Below are 9258 nucleotides of genomic sequence, written 5' to 3' on the forward strand. Positions count from 1 at the left end.
ACTAGCATTGCTCATTCTGGCTGAATTCTTGTTGAATTCTGGGCCCACTGGATCTAGGAGTCCAGGTGCTTTAACATGCATTTTTTTCATGCCTTAACATGGGGTGCGTTAAGATAGTACATTCAAATGAATGGGGAAGTGACACACTATTTTTGGCAGCACAGTGCACAGTAGAGCATTACCATGCCTTGTGCTGCACTGTATATGCATTGGAGCTGCATTGCCGTAGTGTGTTGGGTTGCAATTAAAAATCAATGGTGGTGCAAAGCGCTAAGGCATGTAACTTGTGTTATTGTGCATTACTGCAATGCACTGCAGCCGGAAAATGTGTTTGGGCCATCAAGCATGCCCGTGTCCTTGAAAATGAAAGCCTGACTGAAGGCCCCCCAATCAATTTTCTATGTACATTTTTCAGATATGTTTTTTACATTATGCCTGGGATCATCTTCCTCTTAGGATCTTCACCTGGTAGTCAGCAATCCTCAATGATGTATCACGCCAACACCACTCTCTGCATTATTACACTGCGAGTACAGGGCATTGTGGTGATTCTTTTCCATGGCACTCTGCACTCACAGTATGTCCTCAGTCTTTTGGGTTGAATGATGCCCAGAATCAATTAACCCGGAAGATTGAGAATATCCAGTGGCGAAATCGAATTACAGTGGAGAGGCGGTAAGTATTGAAGCCAAAGCTGCTGTTTTGTTTCCCACCACTGCTGGGGAGCTGTTTATTAGAAAAAATGTTTAGCTTTTCCCAAAAAATTTCAAAAAAGGAAAAACTTGTAAGACAAATGGGATGCATAGGGTTAACTAGGTTGAATCAGGGTTTAAATAGGGAAAATGTTTACTAGAGAAAAAGAAAGAACACAAGCCTGCAATTTGCTATGACAGCTGCAAGAAATTACAATGTAAAAAGGTTATTACATTGGTTCTGTCACCAATAATGGGATTGCTTCAGGCTGTCTATCTAATAAGTTCATCGCCAGTTCTCTAGTCCTTTAAGTTGCCATACATTTTTAGATTTTTGTCTGATTCATGTGTTTCTAACTGTGGGTGGTCCTGCCAATACCACCCGACTTCACAAACTTCAGTCGCTGCAGCAATTTAGCTGTGGTCACTGTTTGGGTATCCAGATAGCTGTGGGCAGGGGAGAATCATCCATCCATGCTTGGATTGGAAAATCGAGGTGGCCATAAAGTACTTTAGGTAAGTGTGCTTGTCCCAGAAAAGGCGGATGGGGGTCCTACCAAGGGCGGTGCTGCTGCGGCAGCCTGCAAGTGAGAGACAGACACGCTAGGGGAGGGAGTGGATATACCTATCTTTGGTCATATGTTTTTAGATAAAGCACTTGGCATCCATGCTAAAGAGCATAAATGGGGGAATCTCTCCTGCCGGACTATTGTATTGTATATGTTTACCCTATCAGTGTTACGCAAGAATTTTTAAGACCTGCTCCTTTAACATAATTTACTTTTGTCGAGCCCTGGAAGGAAGAAGAGTATGGTTGTTGTGTTGACTGGGCCACGCACAGCTTGGATTTCAGCTGAATCAGCACCAGTCAGTTGTACTTCAAGCAGTGTATGAAAGGCCAACTTTGGGGATGCAAACACTGAGGCTACAAGACTGGGAAGCCAGAGGTAGGTTTGAGCTGGTCAAACAGCTAAACAATCTTCTTTGTCACTCTTGTTGCAATAACCCTGCTTGGGACCTGCGTTTGCTACCCCTGGGGAACAATAAGGCTAGTTGTCGCGCGTTTTTCAATGCATAGATATGTCTATGGTACCCAAACCACGCGACAACTGCCTGGAAATAGCTCCTGCACCTTTTCGCGCGACAGACGATTTTGGTTGCGCGACAAACTGCAAAGGTGTGAGCAGGCTCTATTGACTTCAATGCAAATCTGTGTTTTGCGCGATAAATCACCTAGGTGTGCACGGGCCCTAAAAGAGGGCAGAAAACCCCGAAGCAGATGCTGTTGAATGGGTGCATTTGATTTTGTTCTGAACCGACACACATACTGTATATAAAAGAGATTTTTTAAAATATATCAACTTTTTAAAACAACTTCAATAAAAATGACCCAAAACTATGATATTTTCTTTTTAAAATGGACCTTTACCCCCTTTCACTAAAAAATCACATCAGCATTCAGTTCGGCATGCTGATATGAAATCATTTTACATTCATTAGTTAAATAAACATATTTTTCTTGTATTTACAATTCCTGTTTCTCCACTTCCTGGTCCTCTTAGGCATTAGTGATATAGCCCATGCCAAAGAGATCCTGGGAAGGCTATGGAAAGGTATGGTATGCAAATAATATCCTGCAATTATCTATAAGTAGCTGTTTGTAGATTGCCATTACTAAACATTTCTAAATGTGCATTTGTTGTCATGTTAAAGATAAGGGAAAAGTTCATCTATAAGGAGGCACTCAACCCATGGACACTGGAGTAACATTGCTATTATGCAGGTTGCACTCTTCATTCAGCAAGAAACCTGCAGCTACTGTATACCAGTTAATATGCAGCATTCAATTTTGGCACCCTTTGATGCCCTGCTTATAGTGAATGTCCGTAAAAGAAATGCTGATTTAACGGAAAAATATACTAGAAAGTAGGGTTGTACAGATACCAAGTACAGTACTCGGTACAAGATACTTTTGAGCTCCGAGACTAGACTAGAGAAAATTTCAAAAATTAGTAGGCAGCTGTCATTTGTAAGGAGCACACGGAGCTCCTGGGATTTGTACATCTCTGTTTTAATGTACGGTTTTGTTTTTATAAATATAAATAAAGGGATGCACAGATACCAGTTTTGTGACTACGAGTACTGGTACTTGCCGAGTACTTACAAGTACGAGTACTGATACATTTTTGTTTATTGTCATGTGACAGTTTTTCTAAAACAATACAGACTAATGATTTCAGGACAGTGGTGGAGCGCCAGAGCCAGGTCCCAGCTGCAACCGCTGCAACCCTGGTAGTTCTCATGAAAATGCCAAGTATCTGCACTGGTACTCGAAAAGTATCTGTGCATCCCTACTAGAAAGCTAAAAATCTCAGGATGAGGCTGAACAGGAAGCAGCAGGGGAGAGAGGAAGAGAGGTGAATATACAACAACAAAGTACGCTGTATTGTGCAGAAGAAGGTTTATTAGACTACAATTAAAAGTGAAAATGCATCCGGCTTGAGACCCCAATGTGCCTAATTGTGGTAGGAGTCAGGAGATACATTCAGCCCAGTCCCTTTAAGGGTAGTAGCTGAACATTGAGCATTTCTCTACAGTTGCTTCCATTCATGCAATTCCAATTTCCCCTCAGGCTAGCCAGAAGAGGGTCAAGTACGGCTTCCATCTGTGATAATACATCTACATTGATATCTGATGGACTTGATTCAATTGCTTCAGTTTCAAAGTGCATATATAGGACAAAACATTTCTAGTTTGTAATGGAATAGGAAAGGATTAGAATCTCTGCCAATATTTTATTTTTGTCTGTGCCCCCACTGGGTAGATTCACCTTTTCTATTTGTCCTGGTCAACCTTGTCATATAATGGGAAATGTCAAATTAAGAGCTGTTACCAGGACAAGAGTTGAGGGTATAGCTACAATGCGGGCATCTGTTCTTAGGATAACTGTCTAAGTGGTGTAATGTTGGGGAGCTCACAGAGCACTCACACAGAACTGTTCCATGAACAAAAGTCTTTATTATTTCTTCAAAGGCAGACAATCAACGAAGTCCAACATATTCTTGAGTTGTCCCACACACTCAGTGTCCCAATCCTTTAACAGTTTTCTCTTGCAGCACTGCTGCTCTTGCCTCAATCCTCAGGGCCACTGTCTGTTTCCGGCAGACAACCTCAGTGACGTGCTAACCTGCACAATCAGTTTCACAAGCCCGCAGCTGCCTGCTGCCTTGGCCGCTACTCTGACTCCTGGGTGGAGTTCTCCTGTCTCCAAGGTGGAGCCCTCAACACATCCCAGCACCCTCTTCATGAGGGTTGTACACAGGTGTACAATTAGGTGCTAGTCGCTACTAAAACGCAGACCCAGGAATGGAGATTTCATCCAACCCAGAGCTCTTCTTGTATTAAATTGACACTAAACTCAGGAGTTAAATCTTACAAATGCAGTCATGTACCTTAACTATTAACAAAAATGTATCGTATTTGTGTATCACTCGGCTGTAGACCCTCAAATCATCTCTGAATTGGTGCTGACACTGTCCTTCCTTCTAGAGCAGTGGTTCTCAACCTGTGTGACCTAAAGACCCACATTTGTCCTTGGTCATTAAGTCGCGACCCAAGTCACACTGCAACAGAATGCACGGCTTTAGGGTACTGTGCGTTCCGTTGCGGCTGTATAAACTGTGGGCGGGAGCTGCATTTGGGGTACTATTCAAATGAATGGCAATGCAACACATTTCCCACACCAGAATGCATGGTGGGGCCCTCAAAAACACTGACAGACACACACAAACACAATCTCACACACACTACAAAAAATGTTTACTTTAATTTTTTTTAAGGTCCACCTGTAAGCAATAAACGTATGGATGGAGCTTTCTCACGGCCACAGCCCCATCCCACCTCAAGCTGACACTCGGTGCTGGGCAGCATATTTTGAATAGCTTCTTGGCACGAGGACTGACAATGCTGGGGTAGGGGTTAGGCAGAGGAGCCTCTTGCCTAGAAAAGTGGAAGGCATGCGGCGACTCACTAAAAATGGGGTCGCGACCCACTTTTGGGTCAAGACCCACCAGTTGAGAACCAAGGTTCTAGAGGATGGCTACCTTTGTCCCCCTGATCCCTCCGCTACCCACTGCTCCAAACTCGCTCCTGTGATGCACTACAATCTGAATACAAACTATTAAACATACAAAGTATTCTATCAGGGGAGTGAGCTTGCAGCGGTGACTACTTTACAACACACACAGGGACCATGGGGAACAAAAGTAGTCACCCTCCAGAAGGAAGGACAGTGTCAGAACCAATTCAGAGTTTTCGTTAATAAGGTATTTGAATGCATTTTTAAGATTTAACTCCTGAATTCAGTGTCACTTTAAGATAATATTTTCTTACCCGGGGTTCAGCTTTAAATGAATGTTATTCACCTTTGTTTTGTGAAACCTCTTGGGCATCTTTTAGAAAGTTATACACTGGAGCTTATTGCAGAAAGTTGATTGGAGTGAGAGGTTTGTGTGAAAGTAAGCCTTTCTCTTGGGGCTCGATACAGCAGGCCGGTCATCTCATTAGAAATGAGAAATTTATGACTGCATCAAATTAATTAATTTTATAGCTGATTGTTATCCACCCATGCTAATTTTCCAGCTGCTGATTTATTATCTTGTGTTATTACTTTGGATATTCAAATCAACTAATGATTGCTAGATTCAAGCTGCCATGACAACAGAATGAACTTGATAGCTTTTACAGGTTTGCTCTTACATTCTACTTCCCTCCAGTAAAGTAATGCAAACTTGTAGCATACAATTCAATTGTGCACTTCGAACATTTTGTGCTCACAAAAATTATTTTATAGCATGTAACTATTTGTTCTGCTTTCTGGAATACATCAGAGATGAAGGGGTTAAGCATTATTTAGAAATAGCGTAGTACAGCAGCACTCAGTGGAAGGATAAAATGTAACCGGAATATTGATCCACAAAACACTCTGCCATCGGCTGCTACTCAGAAAGTATTTTTGCGCATTGAAATATAATTGCACTCAGGCTTTGACTTCCTTCCTCTGAATCGATAGAAATATAAAGTATAAATATCAGCTGAATAAAAGAACAGAGTCAATACACACAGGCCATCTTGCAGGTTACTTTGTTGTAAATAGCCATTTATCATATAATATGTCATTTGAAATGCCCCAGAACTCTATTTACTCTGCAGATCCATAGCAATGGCTTCACTTTTGCTTGGTCTGTCACTGATAGTTAAAGGAGAACTATGGGGTTAGGCCTTTTCCCCATAGTTCTCCTTAGGGTAACGGGAGGACACAAACTAGCGTCCTCCCATCACCCTAAGCTCAGTATATAGGGAGCTGTAGCTCGCGGTATACTGAGACGCCGCAGCCGGAGCGGATCCCGACAATTATGCCGGGAGCCGCCCGCTGCGTGACTGACAGCTGGCTCTGCATATCGAGAGGCAGAGCCAGCTGTACCCGCCCCCTCCCCCATCCATTCCGCCAGTCTGCGCTGGCGGAGCGGGGAGGGGGGAATCCTGCTCCTCCCCTGTCACGGCAGAGAGCCGTGACAGGATCGAGAAGTGAGCGAACGCCGGTATGTGTTCGCTCACCTCCCGATCTACTGAGCCGACCTGTGATAGTCTCATTGTCACAGGTCCGCTAGAACTATGAGGTGAGTGAAAAGCACTCACCTCATAGTTCTCCTTTAATCTAAGATGATCCATATAACTTTTTGTACGTTGTCTTTTTAGCTTTAGGGCCAGTTCACACCATAGTTTTGCATGCGCTACTTTTTCCTACCACAACACACGGCCTCAAGGAGGTGCTTTGGGGTGCCATTCAAATGAATGGCACAAAAGCTTCTGTACTGTGTAAAGCCTTTCCATGTGCACCTTGCTTTAAAGCTAGTTATGGATTGATGAGTGCATTTGCCATTTGTATCACTAGTTGGATTTGGTGTGGGGACACACTGGAGATGTCTCGATACCGCTTTTTCAAGACCAAGTACCGTACAAGTGCTTGCCCTCAGGTACTTGCCGATACCAATTACCAATATTTTTTCTTAAAAGGACATGTGACATTTTTTCTAAAACAACACAGACAAATTATTTCAGGACAGCTTCTCACCAGGCTGTGTCCAGATCTTACCAGGGCTGCATACAGATCTCACTAGAGCTGAATAGAGATCTCACCAGAGCTAAATACAGATCTCACCAGGCTGCATTCGGAATCTGGACACAGCCGGGTGACATCTGGACGCCAGATCACACCAGGCTGCGTACAAATCTCACCAAAGCTGCGTACAGATCTCACCAGGCTGCGTACAGAATCTGTACACAGTCTGGTGAGATCTGTATGCAGCCTGGGGACACCTGTAGTCCAGATCCCACCAGCCTGCATCCAGATGTCACCAGGGTTGCTTATTGGGTCTTTGCAGTGCTGCATACAGATGTCAACAGGGCTGCATATTGTGTCTCTCCAGCGCTGCATACAGATGTCAGCAGGGCTGCATATTGTGTCTCTCCATGGCTCTGACAGGTGCTGTGCTTAGCGAGTGCTGAACGGAGCGAGTGCCGGTTTTGTGCCCGCTCCGAGGCTGTATTCTCAGGGTGGGGCTGTCTCGAGCTGTACCTGCGCCAGGAAGCAGGAGGAGGAGGGCATGTGGGACCTGGAAGGCAGTGTCAAAGACAGTACTCGTGAAAATGCCCTGTATCGGCCCCGATACGATACTGGTATCGGTATCAGGACATCGCTAAGACACACTGGGGGCTTCAGCTGCCATGGTGATTTGCAGGGCTTTTGTGTGTCCCTGTACCTTTAAGTTGATTGGGCTACCTTCTGGTGAACCTGCACCCAATTCATCCTTTGCTTTATCTGCTCCAAGATTGAGGCTCTCATTGAATAAAATTAGGATCACGCTACACAGAGGAGCCGTGACCAGTCAGTGTGGCTTCCACATATTTTGCAAAAGTTGTGCAACCAAAACCTCTGTTTTTAACCCTATGGGCTAGTTCATACCATATACAGTGCGTTCCAGCACGATTCGGGGTGATGCACAAACCGTTGCTTGCTGGCTGATCTTAACACTCCTGCAGTTGCGGTTTGTGAATCACCCCCCTCTGTGGCACTCACAAAGTCTGATAGAAGTGACATTTGAGACCGATCAGCTGTTCCAGGCAGATAAGGTAACGCAGATCGGTCCTCCTGCACATGTGCAGTGAGCCGATCTGCCGTAGAACAGCCAACAAAGTGTTGGAATGCTTGACTTAATGGGCGGTCACACATTCCCCCTCTGTCAAACTGGGCGGGATTACGTTGGAATGTGTGACCGCGTCACCGGTCACACATTCCAACGTAGTTGCAAACTTTGATAGAATAGTGCAAATTTTTTTCTGATCGGGGTGTGCATCACCCCGAATCATGCTGCTACGCACTGTATATGGGGTGAACTAGCCCTAATAGTTAGACAGATTTTTTTAAATCCAGGTTAGCTAGTGAGTGTGCTGGGAAATGTTTGATTTTGTGCTGTGTAAAGTCCTTCCATGTGAACCTTACCTTGAAGCTAGTTATGAATTGCTGAGTGCATTTGCCATTTCTTTAACTTATTCAAATAAATAGAAATGCAGCGCACCAAGTACACGGTACTGCAAACTAGGTGCACTGTGTGATAGCATGCATTATATGCACAGTAGCGGGCTCTAGCACAATGCTTAGGTGGGAACCGGCCCTTACTGCTGAAATAACAATAAAAAAAGAAATGACAAAAACCAAACCTAGCACAGATACAAATAGCTCAACAACTCTTATATCCCCCTCACTTGGATGCCCCTATCTCAGTCTCAGCCTGTAAATCTGCATAGACTGCATAGGGCACAGGACAGCACTAGATTCCTGGCAGGCTCAACTTTTCTTTTTTCCGCACTCATTAAACAGATGTAACAAAACACTTAAAATGTTACATGTAGCAGACCAAAAGGAAAGCAAAACGTAGTTAATTGTCAGAGTTTACATACACTTTAAGGACTTATTTGCACAATGTGTACATGGTGATAATGTAGGATTTATTGAGTGTTACTTTAGTGCACAATAAAACATGAACTACATTGCTATTTATTTAGCACCTCATCTTATCTTTACACCAAACCTCAATGCAATGCATTTTACTGCACCACAGTGCACTGGTATGAATCATCAGTGCGTTGTGGTGTGCTGTGTTGGAAAAAAATCAAGATCAATGGGTATGGCACTGTGCCTTAACACATGATAAAGGCCAGCACTCCATGCAAGATATGGATCACCAGCACGTTTTGGAGGGTAGACATTCACCGGCGTTTCATATTTTTGGTTGTTTAGTTTTTCAGGATTTGGGTCCGAAAGTCGATTTGTTTTGGTATTTTGATTAGTCCAAATCCGAAATTTTTGTTACTTGCAGATGCGTTAGATAATTATGAACTGATTTTTGATTCAGCAACAGTGAAAGAATAAAGACAAAAAGTGACATGTTTCTTTTTAACTTTTGACAGTCCACAGAAACAATAAATAAACAAAAAAGGCTAGGGT

This window comes from Nanorana parkeri, unplaced genomic scaffold (assembly GCF_000935625.1).
Source record: "Nanorana parkeri isolate BGI_ZX_2015 unplaced genomic scaffold, ASM93562v1 scaffold436, whole genome shotgun sequence".
Lineage (NCBI taxonomy): Eukaryota > Metazoa > Chordata > Amphibia > Anura > Dicroglossidae > Nanorana > Nanorana parkeri.